The 16,092-nt window shown below is 46.1% G+C and overlaps 1 protein-coding gene and 1 pseudogene across 1 annotated transcript in view; one reads left to right on the top strand and one right to left on the bottom strand.

Annotated features, from left to right (window-relative positions):
- The window catches only part of IQCK (IQ motif containing K), a 121,993-nt gene that overhangs the window by 28,464 nt on the left and 77,437 nt on the right, over positions 1 to 16,092 (bottom strand). The window lies entirely within an intron of this gene.
- Positions 893 to 2,810, top strand: LOC139008367 (CD2-associated protein pseudogene; annotated as a pseudogene).

A 16,092-nucleotide genomic window follows, 5' to 3' on the forward strand; every position in this document is an offset into this window, starting at 1 on the left:
TCCACTGAGCCAAACCAATCAGGGCTCTGGGCTGAGTTTAGAAGGATGAACTAGAGTCAGCCATGGAGGAGGGAGTTGATGGTATTTCAGGGGAGACACCAGCCTGTGCAGGGTGCAGGGGGTGCACAGCCCTGAGGACCCGGAAGTCCCATGAGAAAACAGGAGAGCCACTCGCCCTTCCCGCCTGCTTCACCCTCTCCCTCTCCACAGCGCCCCTTGAGTGGCTCTCAGGACTAAAGGACTCATTTATACATGTTGGTGTGTGTCCACTTTCTTTTGAAAGATAAGTTAAAGTTCCAGATGCTGAGACATCTGGAGAATATGTCCCCAGGATAACGGTCTCCTGACTCAGCTCTTTATAGAACTACTAGGGGCCTGGTGCATGGAATTCGTGCACACGGGAGCGGGGGGAGGGGTGCTGTTCCTCAGCCCAGCCTGCACCCTCTCCAATCTGGGACCACCACTGGCTCCTAACTTAGAGCACCAGCGGGTCTTTATTTTTATTTATTTAAATTTTTTTTAAGGGCTAAGTCTATGATTTTTAATTAAAACTGAAAAACTGTCCGGGACAGGAATAACAGAGGACCCATCCTAGGTGGATGGGATCCTGGGGGTGGAGAGTGGGGAACATTGTTGACACAGTTGTCAGAATTCAAATGGGGTCTGTGGATTGAACCTTAATACTGTTTGAATGGAGATTTCCTCACGTGGTTCGGTGGAGAATTGTTATGCAGGAGTGTCTGCTTTTGGGAAATACACAGGGGAGTATCCGGGCAGCCTGTCATGTGTAGAGCATGCTCTCAAACAGCTCAGAAAAAGACTGGGGAGCAGCGGCGCGGGCAGCTGGAGGAGGAGCAGCGGCGCCGGGCTTCTCCCCGCAGAGGGCCCCAGCATGGTCGACTATATTGTGGAGAATGACTATGATGCTGTGCATGATGATGAATTAACTATTCGAGTTGGGGAAATCATCAGGAATGTGAAAAAACTACAGGAGGAAGGATGGCTAGAAGGAGAACTAAATGGGAGAAGAGGAATGTTTCCTGATAATTTTGTTAAGGAAATTAAGAGAGGAACAGAATCCAAGGATGACAATTTGACCATCAGACGGGAAAGGCATGGGAATGTAGCAAGTCTTGTACAATGAATAAGCACCTATGGACTTCCAGCTGGAGGAATCCAGCCACATCCACCAACTAAAAACATTTAAAAAAAAGATCAAGAAGCAGCAATGTAAGGTTCTGTTTGAGTACATTCCACAAAATGATGATGAACTGGAGTTGAAAGTGGGAGATATTATTGATATTAATGATGAGGTAGAAGAAGGCTGGTGGAGTGGAACCCTGAACAATAGGTTGGGACTGTTTCCCTCAAATTTTGTGGAAGAATTAGAGATAACAGATGATGGTGAAACTCATGAAGCCCAGGAGGATTCAGAATCTGTTTGGACTGGGCCCACCTTATCTTTCCCCTCTCAGGGGAATGGGAATGAAACTGCACCCGGATCGGTGACACAGCCAAAGAAAATTCGAGGGATTGGGTTTGGAGATATTTTTAAAGAAGGCTCTGTGAAACTTACGACAAGAGCATCCAGTAGTGAAACAGAAGAGAAAAAATCAGAAAAGCCCTCAATCATACAGTCACTAGGATCCAGAACTCAAAACACAGAGACAACAAAATCAGACACTGAATAAAACAAAAGCTAAGGAATATGTAGAGCGTTATTTGCCTACGAAGGTACTAATGAAGATGAACTTACTTTTAAAGAGGGAGACATAATCCACTTGATAAGTAAGGAGACTGGAGAAACTGGCTGGTGGAAGGGTGAACTTAATGGTAAAGAAGGAGTATTTCCAGATAATTTTGCTGTTCAGTTAAATGAACTGGATAAGGACTTTCCCAAACCAAAGAAACCACCACCTCCTGCTAAGGGTCCAGCCCCAAAGCCTGAGCTGATATCTACAGAGAAAAAGTATTTTCCTGTAAAGCCTGAAGAAAGAGATGAAAAATCCATGCTGGACCAGAAACCTTCTAAACCAGCTGCTCCACAAGTTCTACCCAAGAAGCCTACTCCACCCACCAAAGCCAATAAATTATTGAGATCTTCTGGAACAGTGTACCCAAAGCGACCTGAGAAACCAGTTCCTCCACTACCATCTGTAGCCAGGATCAATGGGGAAGTGCCTGCCATTTCATCAAAATTTGAAACTGAGCCAGTATCAAAACCAAAGTTAGATTCTGAACAGTCACCACTTAGACCAAAATCAGTAGATCTAGATTCATTTACAATTAGGAGCTTTAAAGAAACAGATATTGTGAATTTTGATGACATAGCTTCCTCAGAAAACTTACTCCATCTCACTGCAAACAGACCGAAGATGCCTGGAAGAAGGTTGCCTGGCCGCTTCAATGACGGGCATTCTCCAATTCAAAGCCCAGGAAAAATCTTGAAGTCACCCAAAGAAGAAGATAGTGCCAACATAAAGCCATCTGAATTTAAAAAGGATTCTTGCAACTCTCCAAAGCCATCTCTGTACCTTTCAACACCTCCAAGTCCTTCAAAACCAAATGCGGCTAGTTTTTTAACTCCATTAGAAATCAAAGCTAAATTAGAAGCAGACGATGGGAAAAAAAATTCCCTGGATGAAATTAAAGCTGAGATGATTGAACTGCTGTGCATTGTGGAAGCACTGAAAAAGGAGCATGGGAAAGAACTGGAAAAACTATGAAAAGATTTGGAAGAAGAGAAGGCTCTGAGAAGTAATCTAGAGGTAGAAATCGAGTAGCTGAAAAAAGCTGTCCTATCTTCTTGAAGAGGCACAGACCCAGTATTTATAATGAAATGGGGATTCAGAGGCAACACTATGAACTTCAATTTACTTGTTACTTAAAAATAACAAATGCTGATGTTGTGGAAAAGAAATATGAGTATATGAACTATAATATCTATAGAAAAGTAGGGGGAGGGTGAATTTTTTTTATATATTTTGCTTTGCCAATATGAGGGGGAAAAGAGGCCTTATTTCTTATGTGCTGGGATTGCAAACTTCTTTTTTAGTTTGCTTGAAAATACTACTGAATCTGTATAAAAAGGAAAATTCACAATAGCTTTTTTTATTGAAATGTATTATTTTTAAAGAGATCTATACTATAAATATGGTGATATCTTTACAAATAATCTGTAAAATATACTATTTGAGAGGGACAAATAAGCTTTATAGTAACTATAGTCACTATGTTATACTTAGGGGATATGTACTTTTGTGTATATATATAAATATGTATTTTTTTCTTTCACTTTTAGCTTCTTACCCAGGATGACACTGTTGTGCCTGTTTGTTTGCAGTGCTGTTTATATTCTGGGCGATGTAATGGGAGTTTTCTAGCTGTATCCAGATTACTCACCCATGCATATAGGAATATCTAATGAATTAATCAAAATAATTTCTTCTGCTTTTAGAATATTTCATATTGCTTGCACTATAGGATTTATAAAAGGAATTTAGTTAAGATATATTGGATTGTTAAATATATTTGGAAAAATATGAGCTATATTTTAAATTCATTGGGTATAAAGAACTAAAAATGTCAATTTAACCCTTAACTTGTTGTGCCTAAAAACTACAGCACATACATGGTACGCAAACACCAGCCTTATTGCTGTGCTTTTCTGCTTATTTTACAGGCTTCTCTATTACCCATTTCATAATCTTGTGATTTAATCCTTTATGCCCCTTCCTCTGATTTTTAATAATTGTAAACAAAACTCAAAACGTTCAGAAGTTCAGTGTGAGGTTTCATACTTTGACAAATTATCATTATGTAAATGCTAGATTTTACAATGTTTAATTGACCTAATAGACCAAACTAAGTGGTGGAGATATTTTGGACTGTGATTTAGGAAGCAACTTCATAAAGAGTGTTAATATATCATTAAATCGTAGCTTATTTAAAACCAAATCTAGTTGACCATATTAAAAATGCATTTTCACAAAAATGGATGAATTAGCAGTTCCTTCAGAGTCATTTATGAACAAGTGGATATTTTAAAGTGTTATATGTGTAGTCTGAAAATGTTCGTTTTTATAATAAAAGTAGAAATTTGACAATCTTCATTTGCAAAATAATTTAGATTTTAAGATTTTTTTTATTGCAAATGACTTAGATTTTGAGTACCCTCTATCATGCTTCCTTTTTATGTTATTTTAAAGCACCAAACCAATATTTTTCCTTTAAAGTTTTGATCTTATAATTCTGAAATCTTGTATTAATTTTGTCACATTTCAAATAAAATAACTAAAAAAAAAAGACTGGGGGAAATGGGGATATATGTGTATAAATGCACACACTCACACACAGTCTAACCTTGCCATTTTCGACTACACCTTGTGCACCTGCCTACTTGCTAAGATCCATAACTCCAGAATCAAGGTTTGCAGAGCGTCCTCGGCCATTGGGCCACAGCCAGGGTGCAGGAACCCTGCAGACAGACCCGCAGGCACAGTGCCAGCTGAGGTCTAACAGGTGCCACTGTTTTCTTGTTTCCGCTCCAGTATGTGAACTGGGGTCTGTTTCTCGGTGGGTTCCGTTGGGGCTTTGGCATTTCTGCGCTTCCTGGTGGCGTCTGGCTGTGTGAAATGGCCAAGCTGGCGCTCCAGTGGATGCCGGTTCCCTGAGCCCGAGAAGACTGTGCGTTAAATACGGAGAAAAGATTGCGTCGTAAGCAAGTTCAGGCTGCCCCATTTCAACCTTAAGGAATCAACAGCACCCATCACATACGGTGTCCTTTCAACGGAAACACAGAGAGTGCTGCCCTGAGCACGCACGGCGCCGGCTCACCGGGGCCCACAGACCAGCAGCGATGGCCACTTGAGGGTGACGTCGTAAAGTCGTGATGCTGAGGTGATGCCAGGAGTGAGTCCACTGCCAAGGCCACGTCCTGGCCCACAACCTGGCCCACGTCCGGGCCTACGCCCCCAGTGAAGCCTGCGGTCGGGCACCAATAGGCGGCTCGGGGAACTGACATAGCCATGTAGGTACCACTGCAATTTCTCTATGCACTTTTAAACCATCCGCGTTCTTCCGGAAAAAAGGGCTTTTTCTCCCACTCTGGACATTCACACTCCCCCGGAGGCGCCCAAAGACCTGGGGCCTACCTAGCACCCCAGCCTTGCTGACCCCACGAGCCACTGCCCTAACAGCTCCGACCTCTGCAGCCCTCGGCGCAGCCCACCAGCGCCGTCCAGTGTGGTCTGTCCAGCACAGTCCGTCCATCTGCCGGACACCCAAGGCCACCCGGCCACTCACACTCGGGCCGCTCCTGCATGGACTCTGCTTTCCTGCGCCTGGCAGTGGGCCCGGTGTGCCTGTGCGGAGCCGCCTCAGTGACTACACTTCAAGAAGCTGCCCTTTCTTTATTTTTAAAAGACTGCACCGCACACACCCAGCCTTCAGTGCACCCCCGCCTGGGTGAGGGGCTGCCAGCATTTTGCAGGCCAGCATCGCCCCTGATGATGGCAGGGATCCCCTCTGGGGTGCTGGGCCGGCCTGGGCTATTGGCCACCGGTGGTTTGAAGGCCGGCCACGATCCTGATCCAGGCGGGGTCCCCTCATGGTGACCTGTCGTCCATCTGGTTGTGACGGCCCTAGTCTATTATTAGTATAGACTAGTGGCCCAATACACAAATTCATGCACATTGAAAGAAAATTAATTTGAAGAAATATTTTAATATCGCTATTCGCCCATTCTCTATAATAGAAGTGTCAGAGATGAAAGAAAATTAGTAAAATGTATATGAAAATAATATATAAATTGATTAATAAATAAACAATAACAACATGATATAAAAACAACAAAGACATGATATAAAAAGAACAAAAACGTTATATAAAAACAACATTGATATAAACAATGACTGATAAATTAATTAAACTTATTCTAAACTGAGGCCAGTGTCAGACGGGGACAAATCAATTCTTTGAATAAGAACAACTTCTCCTCCGCAGATCCTGTTAATACTTCAGTTTCAATTATGTTAGGTAATAATCTTTTGATAATAAATCTAGTACCATTACAAAGATCCCATTTACTATTAAGATTTCTCAGTAGCATGATAATTGCATCTACTTTCAATTCTAATTTAGACACGGCATTCCCGAAGGAGTAATATTTTTAAGAAATTTGATGGGAAAATTTTCCTTTTCGACATCATCCATAGAATCTAGTATTATTGTCAATTACACTGTTTTCTCTGAGTCTTAATGCAATATCCGTTCACCCTCTCCAATCCGAGACCCCTCGGGGGATGTCTGACTGCACTTTTAACAGATGACAGCTCCATTGTTGTTTCTTTCTTATGCTTAAACCCATTGGAATTAGTAGGTATTCAAAGTGTGCATACATTTTGGGGGGACACCCTGTATATCTTTAGTCAGCCATGAAAGGAACCAACAGTGGGTTTGGAACCCCCAGACAGGGAACCTCGCTCACTCCCGCATGTCTCCCCACTTCACTTTCCACCTTCACAGGCAGTGGGAGAATCAATGTTTTCTCTCATTAACTCGGAAAAGCACGTCCTGTCACCCGCTGCCCAGCAGGAGTGCGCTAGGCCCCACATGAGCGAGGCTCAGTCAGGGCAGCCTTCGCTCATGGGCGCTGGCACCCCAAGTGCACATTCCTCCTCTGCAGTCGCCCCGACTATCCCACCGTTTCACTGAGAGGACGGAATTCCTCGCCTCCTCTGGGTTCCTGATCTCAAACGCTGACTGAAGGCACCTCAGTGACGGCCGCCCACGCCCACCAGGTGTGTCTGTCAGCACCTGCTCCCGCCTCAGCACCTGCATTAGCCCCATGGAGGAGATCTTGTCACCACACTGGCCTCCACGAGAACAGGCGTCACCACTCTGCCCTCTCACTGTCATCTCAAAGGTGCTGACCCCGAGCACCCAGACACGCTCCAAAGGACGTGAGCATGCTAGAGGGGACGTGTGCATGTTGTGTGGGGGACGTAGGCATGCCAGGGTTGACGGAAGTGTGGCAGAGGGGTGGAGGGAACGTGCATGCGCTGTGGTCCGGGACAGTTGTGGGCATGTGTGGGTGACAGCATGCTGGGGGACATTCACATGTGAGGGGGGGTGGGGGGGAGAGAATGCGTGCACTGGAGGCCTGTGCCTGTGCAGATCTGCAAACCCACGCAGTGTGGCCAGGACGACGTCAATCCGGCCCACCACGGTGGCTGTCCCTGCGATCGCACACTTTCTGGGCCAGGAGGCTGCACTGGGATCAGCCAGCAATGAGGGTGAGGGTGAGGGCTGCCGGCTGAGAGGGCTCCACAAACAACCAGCACACGGTTAGTCGCAGGGGCTGCGGCCACCGCAGCCTGGCCCCGCCCCTGACCCCGCCCCTGAAACCTGACCCAGTCCCCGCAGCCTGTCCTCGCCCTCCATAGGCTGTACTGCAGGGAGGACTCCCCAGAACGCTGCTTAGTGGGTCTGGGGCTAGATCTAGATTGTGCATTTCCAACCAGTTGCTCCATGAAGATGACGCCCCTGGTCCCCACCACAATTTGAGAGGCAAGTGCAGCTATTACAATAGCTTCTTCCTGCTTCCACTGCACTGCACCTCCTGTCTCCTCACCTCTCTCCACAGCAGCCGGAGTCACGGTGTAAGTCTCCATTGCTGCTTAGTAATGACCCCCCAAGTCTGGCATCTTAAACCAATAAACACTTATTACCGTGCACATTTTCTGAGGGTTAGAATCGAGATGCAGCGGGGACTCGGGCTCAGGGTCTTGCATGAGGGCACGATCAGGGTGGAAGTGGGCAGTGGCCAGGGGGAGCTTGGCCGTATGGAGCGGGATTCCCTCACAGGGCTCTGGGCTGGAGGCCTGGTTTTCTCATGGAGGTGTCTCTGGAGGGATGTCCATGATGTGGCGGCTGGCTTCCCAGAGGCAGAGGGAGAGATGAAAACTGCAGAGCCTTTTATCACCTGATCTTGGAAGTGGCCGCCAGTCACACATATCAGCCTGGTGCCTAGTGGGACGGGACCCCCGGAATGTGAATGAGCCTCACTCAGGTCTCCGCTCAAATAGCTTCTGAGACCATCCTGGGGCAACACCAGCCCTTTATTTGCCTCATTTTCTTTGTGCTATTGATCTGCAGCAGGTAATGCTCAGCGAGCAGACACTGGCGGGGAGGCAACAAGGCAGTGGACATGGGCTGAAAGTTCTCATTAGCCAGAAAACAAGAGGGTCCGCAGGAGCTCCTGCTAGAGGAGCCCTGGGCAGAGACTGCCTGTCACAAAGGCATGAGCAGCCAGGCTGCAGCGATGGCCGAGGCCCCACATTATCAGCATTCCTCCCACACCCTCTCATGTCTGGCTTTTGCTGGCAGAGTATGCCCACCTGCCAGCGGATATCAGCGACTGGAAGAGAAATTCCTGGTGAAGAAATCTGCTCTGCCTGATCCCCAGGCAAACCAAACAGCCTGTGTCTCCACGGCGCTCCCTTCCACTTCCACGTGGCGTGGGGACGCTTCCCCAGCACAGGCTCCTCGCACTGTGACAAAGGCCATGACACCCTGAACAGACTTTTCTCAGTGTCGTCTCTGGGAGATGAACAAGCGCAGCGGCAGGGTTGGAGGGTCCTGGTGCACAAGCGACCCCACAAACAGCCGCGTTCGAGGCCCCAAGAAGGAGTTATAAAATGAACAATACAGTTTGGTGTTCATTTTCAAATGCCTCACCAGAGAGAACCTTTAAGGGATTCATTTATTCACTAAAATACTGACAAAGTGCCTGATGTGTGCCAGACAGCGGGGGTACAGGATGAGCAAGTCAAGCAGCCTTATCCTCAGGCCCCGCTTCTAGTCAGGGTGACAGGCAGTAGACAAGTGAATATCCAATGTAAGGACAAGTGATAGGCAGAAAACGAAGCCTGCAAGAGGATAGTGCAGCGAGTGAAGAGAGTGCTATTTTAGAAAGTATTTAGAAAGGGAGACCAGGAGGGACATTCAAGAACTCCGAGTGAAGCAGGGAAGGGACCCTGATGGACAGCTGCAGACGCAAGGAACAAACAGCAGGTGCAAGGCCCTGCGGCTGGAGCGTGCTTGGGGCCTCGCACATTAAGGAGAATACTTGCTGGCTTTAACAAGATTCCCCAGCAAGAAAAGCAGAACCAGTAACTCCGCAATGACAGTGACAATAGCTAATCCTGGCTGTGCACTGACCATTTGACCCAATCTGCATAGGCAGGAACCATTATTATTCCATCTACAGACAGGGAACCGTGGTTCAGCAGCTAAATAATCCAACAAAAGTCATCGGTCACCAGACAGACCTTAGGATCCACGCAGATCTGTCTGCTGTCAGAGCATCCTTTTTAACAAGTCGCCATAAGACCTTTTGCACATTGAAAGGCTAAAACACGTCTTTCCATTCAGCTGTAACATTCAAGAACATGAAAGGGAAGCTAAGGATAAGAATGTCAAGCAATCTTTCACACACACATAAAGTTGTCCTGCCCACGCCCGCCAGCCCAGCCAGCAGCCTTACCGGAGGAAGCGCCCACCTCCTCTGAGCACAGAGCCCCTTCTTAGGGTCTCTTCTTTCTGCCAGAAATCTTGGAGGAACAACAAACCTCTCCTTTGTGGTCTTTGAAGAGCCTTTTCATAGTCACTTGGTTTTTATCCTGGGCTGTTGTCATTATCCATTTTCTACCTAACTATATAGGTCATCTCTAAATAGAGAAAAGTGGCCTTTCAGGGGGAATAATCAACATCAACAAAATCAAAACCCACTTGAACTCATTTCTTTCCCCCATTCTTTTCTTGTGGTAAAATGTACATAACATGAAACATACTAGTTTAGTCATCTTAAGTGTGCAGTGCAGTGGCATTAAAGGCATTCCTAGTGTTGTGCAGCCATCACCACCGTCCATCCCCATGACCTTTTCATCTTGCAAAATGGAAACTCTGTCCCTATTAAACAATAACTACCCATTCTCCACCCCCCAGCCCCCATCAACTGCCATTGCGTTTTCTGTCTTTATGATTCTGACTCTCCCAAGAACCGCACCTGAGTGGAGTCACACAGTGGTTGTCCTTTTGTGATGAGGCTCTGTCACTGAGCATGAGGTCCCCAGGCTTATGCATCCTGCAGCATCTCAGAACTGCTCTCTTTTTTAAGGCTGAATAATTTACCATCTTATGTATATACTAGAGTCTGGTGCACGAAATTCGTGCACGTGGTGGGAGATTCCCTCAGCCTGGCCTGCACCTTCTCCAATCTGGGATCCCTCGGGGGATGTCCAACTGCCGGTTTAGGCCCGATCCCTGTGGGCCTGGTTGCCCCCAACTGCCCTCCCCTGCCGGCCTGATCACCCACAACTGCCCTCTCCTGCTGGTCACCTTGTGGTGGCCATCTTGTGATGACGTGGGGGCAGCCATCTTGTAATGACGTGAAGGCATTGCAGGAGGGTGCGAGGGCCACCCAGGCTTTTATTAGTATAGATGATTTTTTTGTTTGTTTGTTTTGTTAACATCTTTATTAAGTATAGATGATTACATGTTGCTTATTCATCTATTAATGGGATCTTGGGTTGCTTCCACGTGTTAGCTATTGTGAGTAAAGCTGCTATGAACTGGTGTGTACGAATGTCTTTCTGAGACCTTCTTTTAATTATTTTGTGTGCATACTCAGAAGTGGAGTCACCGGGTCCTGTCATAGTTCTATTTTAATTTTTGAGGACCCTCCATACTGTTTTCTGCAGTGGCCGTACCAAATACATGTGCACCGATAGTGCATGAGCTTTCCAATTTCCCTGAGTCCTATCAGTATTTGCTGCTTTTTGTTTTACATGGATGTGAGGTGATTTTTCATCTCCATGACTTTTCCTAATGCTTGGTGATGTTGAAAATCTTTTCATGTACCTGTCGGCCATTCATATATTTTCTTGGAATAAATGTATTTTCAAGTCCTTTGCTTATTGTATAAACAGATTTTCTTTGTTGTTGCATTTTGAGAGTTCTCTGTATATTCTGCATATTAATCCTTTATAGGTATGTGATTTGCAATGGTGGGTAGTGTATTTTGATATACAAAATTTTTGTTTTCAGAAAGTCCAACTTGCCTATTTTTTTTTTTTTTTTTTGTTACCTGTGCCTTTGGTTCATATCCAAGAAATCCCTGCCAAATCCAGAGCCATGAACTTTGTCCCATGTTTTCTTCTAAGCATTTTACTGTTTTAGGTCTTAAATTAAGGTTCTTGACCCATTTTTAGTTCATTTTTGTATATAGTTTTAAATAAGGGCCCAACTTATTCTTTAGCATGTGGACATCCAGTTTTCCCAGCACCATTTCTTGAAAAGACTAATCTTTCCCATTGAATGGTCTTGGCACCACTTGACCATATATGTGAAAGTTTATTTCTGGGCTTTCAGTTCTATTCTGTTGATCTGAATATCTGTCTTTATGCCACTACCTTACTGTTTTGGTAATTGTAGCTTTGGAATAAGTTTGAAATCAGGAAGAGTGAGTCCTCCAGTTTTGTTCCTTTTCCAAGATTGTTTTGGCCATTTGGGATTCTTTGAGATTCCAAATGAATTTTAGGATGGGTTTTTCTATTTCCACAAAAAGCCCAATATTTATTACATTATTGAATATTAATTATTTATACATTTTATTTAAAATGTGGCATGATTTTAGAAAGAAAACTCTCAGATTCTGAATCAAAACCTAGTGCTTCTAGACTGTCTCCTAGCTACAATCCTCGCTGTCTTGCCATCTCCCACCAGTAAGGAGGGCTTCCACCCTGTGGGCCAGCAGCTGCGAGGCTGGTGGGCTTACAAAAAAGAAATACGCTGTTTCCAGATCTTAGCTATTGTAAGTTGCACTGCTATGAACACAGGGGTGCACACAATCTTTCTGATTGGTGTTTCGGGTTTCTTAGGATATATTCTTAGAAGTGGGATCACTGGGTCAAAGGGCAGATCCATTTTTAATTTTTTGAGGAATCTCCATACTGTTCTCCACAGTGGCTGCACCAGTCTGCTTTCCCACCAGCAGTGCACGAGTGTTCCTTTTTCTCCACATCCTCTCCAGCACTCGTCCTTTGTTGACTTGTTGATGGTAGCCATTCTGACAGGTGTGAGGTGGTACCTCATTGTTGATTTAATTTACATTTCTCTGATGATTAGTGATGATTACCATTCTTATGTCTGTTGGAGAAGTGTCTATTCAGGTCTTTTGCTCATTTTTAAATTGGTTTGTTTTCTTGGTGTTCACTTGTATAAGTTCTTTATAAATTTTGGATATTAACCCCTTATCAGATGTATCATTGGGGAATATATTGTCCCATACGGTGGGTTCCCTTTTCCTTTAGTTGATGGTTTCCTTTGCTGTGCAAAAACCTTTTAGTTTGATGTAGCCCCCTTTGTTTATTTTTTCTTTTGTTTCCCTTGCCTGAGGAGACATATCAGAAAAAATTATTGCTACAAGAAATGTCCCAAGTGCCCATCAGTAGATGAGTGAATAAAAAAGTTGTGGAATATTAACACAAGGGAGTACTATTCAGCCATAAAAAGAAGGAAATCTTACCTTTTGTGTCATGGATGGACCTGAAGGAAATTATGCTGAGTGAAATAAGCCAGTCAGAGAAAGACAAGTACCATGTGATTTCACTTTTATATGTGGAATCTAATGAACAAAATAGCAAGAGACTCATAGATACAGAAAAGAGACGGACAGCTGTCAGAAGGGGGGGGGGGGGTTTGGGAGCTGGGTGACAAAAGGTGAAGGGATTACGCAAAAAATAAACAAAACAAAAAACCAGCACAGTGATGTGGTGATTGCCAGCGGGAAAGCGGTCAGGGTAGACGAGCGTCAAAGTGCGATAAAGGTGACTGAGGAGACTTGACTGGGGTGGTGAGTGCTGAGGAACAAACAAGAAAAACAAGCACCAAGACCTCACAGACACAGACAACAGTGTGGTGGTTCCCAGAGGGAGGGGGTGGGGGGGGAAAGGGTTATGGGGACGGAAGAAGATACGTCTCTGGGTGGTGGGCGCTCAGTGCAATGTGTTATAGAATCGTGCACCTGAAACCTGTATAATTCCATTAGCCAATGTCACCCCAATAAGTTCAATTAAGAAAAAAAAAGAAGTGTCTAACTAGTGGTCATTCAACCCACTTCCAGGCTTCTCAGAGCCTCTGAGGTCCGCAGCACACACCCACACACCTGGACACAACAGTGCTGCCTGCACATGCCCCCAAGCACAGTGTCACACACCTGCCTTCCCCAGCACGCTTCACGCTCACCATCTCTTCCACTCCCCATCTGCCATCAAACCCATGCTTAGGGCACACCTGAGTGCGCCATTGGTGCCTGCAAACAGGTCTGAGCTAGAGTCCCGCCTCTCCAGAGGATACTTTAGCAATAATGATGAAACTCTGACAAAAGGTGCTTTTTGAGCTGTCAATTCCACTTCTAGCAATCAATCTTACACAGAAAATCAGATAAGTGTGCAAAGATATATGAAGAAGGATATTTTTCATAATATATTTTACATGGGAGAGAAAACTAGAATGTCCAACCCACTGTGGTAACTAAATCATGGTTCGGTTCGGGCACAGAAAGGTTATCAGAGAGCCTTTGAACTGGGGAGACAGAACTTCGTGTGCTGAGAAAGAAGATACTCCCAACACACCAGTACGGCAGAGGCAGCACAGAGCAGTGTGTACCATCGATTGTGTAAAAAAATTCCTGCATGAATAGGAAAGATTCTTTTATGTATTATCTGCTTTCCCTGCATGGCAATGTACCACTTGAATAATAAAAAATAGATTGCAGAGGACCCTGCTCCATGGGTGAGCTCCCCTCCCGCCCCCCCCCCCCCCCCCCCGGCCCAGCCAGTCTCTCCTGGGACACATCGGTGGCAGCTCTGCACGGTGGGCCCAGAGTTTTAGTTTGGGCCAATAACCTCCTTCATGCACATGTGATCAAGAGCCTGGAAATGGCTATATTATCATTGTGATTACTGGGGCTCCAGGCTGTGGCAGAGTCCCTCTGAGAGGGCTCCTGGTCTGGCTGGATCCAGGCGCTCCAGCCGGTCCTCAGCTCCGCCCTCCTGCCTCGCAGCTTGGCTGCCTCTGGTCACTCTGCAGAGGCTCCTCATGCAGCGGCCAGGTGGGTGCCAGCAGCAGAGAAAGCTGCTCTGTACCAACAACTCCTGTGAGACCCCAGAATGGAGCTGCCGGGGGGGGGGGGGGGGGGGGGGGAGCCTGGCTGGGGCCCTGCCCATTGGGAGCTCCTCCCTCAACAGGGGGCTCACCCAAGTGCCCTGCTGGCCCAGCCCTCCACAGCTCCAGGCCGGGTACTCTTCCTCCATCTTCCTCCATCCCACGCTGCGGGCGCCTCTTTCACCTGTCAGTTCACTACAGTCTCAGGTATCAAGGCGCAGATTCAGTCTTCTCTGCACGAGGGAGATGAGGACATCTTGATTTTTTGTAAATTTGGTAAAGCCACAAGGGGGCTGCTGAGCAACATACCCCGTATTGTTCATCAGATAATGGTAATGACTGGAGGCCTTTGTGGTTCTTAGCGGTCACAATGCCTGGAGGGGCGCTGGTGTTGGGAGCGGGGAGACCGCATGCCAGGCTGGTGTCTAGGCTGAACTGGACAAATAAAATAAAACACATGGGCAGAGGCACAGAACACCAGCAGCTCATTAGGCAGAACAAATATTCAGCGAGTTGCTGGTGTCTGCCTCCTGCCACTAGAGAGGCTGATTCCCGAGTCCCATGAGAACCTCGCTGTGCTCACTGGGGAACCGGTCCCATGGCTGCCGGTCACAGCTGGGTTTCACCAGCAGAGAAGCACCCCAGGGGGCGGCTCAGCACCAGCCACACCTCGGAAGGGGCTGCTCAGAAGACCCATTTCATCCACAACGTGGATGGCTTTAAAGAAGACACATACTCGCTGTGCACGCTGAGACAGTCTGGCTCCTAAGCGCTGAGTATTTTGGAAAAAGGAAGGAAAGTATGTCCACTCCCACAGAAGTGCCTGGAGTCAGGAATGACACAGGACCCTTTGTACAAGGCCAGGTATTCAAGTCACGGTCCCAGGACTACTCGCCACAAATTGCTTTCATATTTTGTGACATTTCTGTTAATGCAGTCGCTTAAAATACAAAAATATATTTTTGAGATGTCTGGCTAGTTTTATGCTAACAGAGAGGACTGTCAGATTTCTGGATTTTATCTGGCAAGAATATTATCCAGTCTTAAAAAGGAAGTTCTGACACGTTACATAGAGACCAAGCATGTCAGACTCGCATGTTTGATGTGCTGGATATAGGCGAATCTAATGCACATTATGCAAGTGAAATGAGCCAGCGCGAACAGACAAGTCCGGTAGGATTCCAGAGGTCCTCCAGCCCCACAGCCAGCCACAGGACATGGACTGTGGCTGCCAGAGGGAGGGGAGGAGGTCACGGAGTTGTTGATTACTGGCTCAAGAGTTGCAATTTAGAGATTAAAAAGTTCTTTTTTATTTATTTTTTAAATATATGTTTATTGATTTCAGAGAGGACGGGAGAGGGAGAGATAGAAACATCAATGATGAGAGAGAATCATGGATCAGCTGCCTCCTGCACGCCCCCTACTGGGGCCCGAGCCTCAACCTGGGCATGTGCGCTGACCAGGAATCAACCAAGATCTCCGGGTTCATAGTTCGACGCTCAACCACTGAGCCACAGCAGCCGGGCTAAAAAGTTCTTTAGCTAGAAGGTGGTGATGATTGCACAGCAATGCAAATGTAGTTAACGTGACTGGACTGCACACTTAAAAATGGCTAAAAGAGTAAATTTTATGTTATGTATATTTTACCACACTCACGCATGCATGCACACACACACACACACACACATTTTGTAAGATTTACTTTTCCTTCATGTGGCTTAAAAAAGCACAAGTAAAGGTTTTTGTTAACTGTTTAAAAAACTTCATGGTTATGTGCAATATACAGCACAGGGGACCTGTGAGGCGAAGTCTGTGAGAGCAAACATGCGAGGGGAAGTCTGGGAGAGCTCACTGTGAGAGCAC

Source organism: Myotis yumanensis, unplaced genomic scaffold (genome assembly GCF_028538775.1).
Source record: "Myotis yumanensis isolate MYYU_CA2020_CCGP unplaced genomic scaffold, mMyoYum1.0.hap1 SCAF_4, whole genome shotgun sequence".
In the NCBI taxonomy this organism is placed as follows: domain Eukaryota; kingdom Metazoa; phylum Chordata; class Mammalia; order Chiroptera; family Vespertilionidae; genus Myotis; species Myotis yumanensis.